Genomic DNA, 588 nt, shown 5'->3' with positions numbered 1-588 from the left:
TTGGGAGGCTGAGGCAGGAGAATCACTTGAACCCGGGAGGCTGAGGCAGGAGAATCACTTGAACCCGGGAGGCAGAGGTTGCAGCGAGCTGAGAGCCGAGATTGTGCCACTGCATTCCAGCCTGATGACAGAGCGAGACTCCGTCTCAAAAAAATAAATAAATAATAAAAAAATTTAAAAATTAAAAAAGCCATAAGTAAAATGGAGAGTTTGCCCTGTTCTGCTTTCTAATAGATTTTCCAAGTCTACGTTTCAGGGAAAAAGCCAAGACTACCTGTGAAGTATCATAGAATGCTATGGCTGTTAACCATCAGCTGTATAAAAACATCAAAATAGCCTCTCATGTCAAAAGCACTTCATGGAGATGTATCAAAAACACAAGTATTTCCCAAAAAAGAGTAAAAATAGATTATTTCATGAACTACATTTAATAAATAATATTTTGTAATATAGTGTTTTCTGGTTTTTATAAAAATATTTACTTAAATAAACTTTTAAAATAAATCTAAATAGAGCAGACAAGTAATGAATATGCAATTTAATTTACGGGCCATCTGAAAAAAATTTCGGCATTTTTTTTCTGAATAT

The sequence above is a fragment of the Nomascus leucogenys genome, chromosome 9 (assembly GCF_006542625.1).
Source record: "Nomascus leucogenys isolate Asia chromosome 9, Asia_NLE_v1, whole genome shotgun sequence".
In the NCBI taxonomy this organism is placed as follows: Eukaryota; Metazoa; Chordata; class Mammalia; order Primates; family Hylobatidae; genus Nomascus; species Nomascus leucogenys.
The sequence above is the reverse complement of the archived record's forward strand: the minus strand, read 5'-3'. Positions refer to the sequence as shown.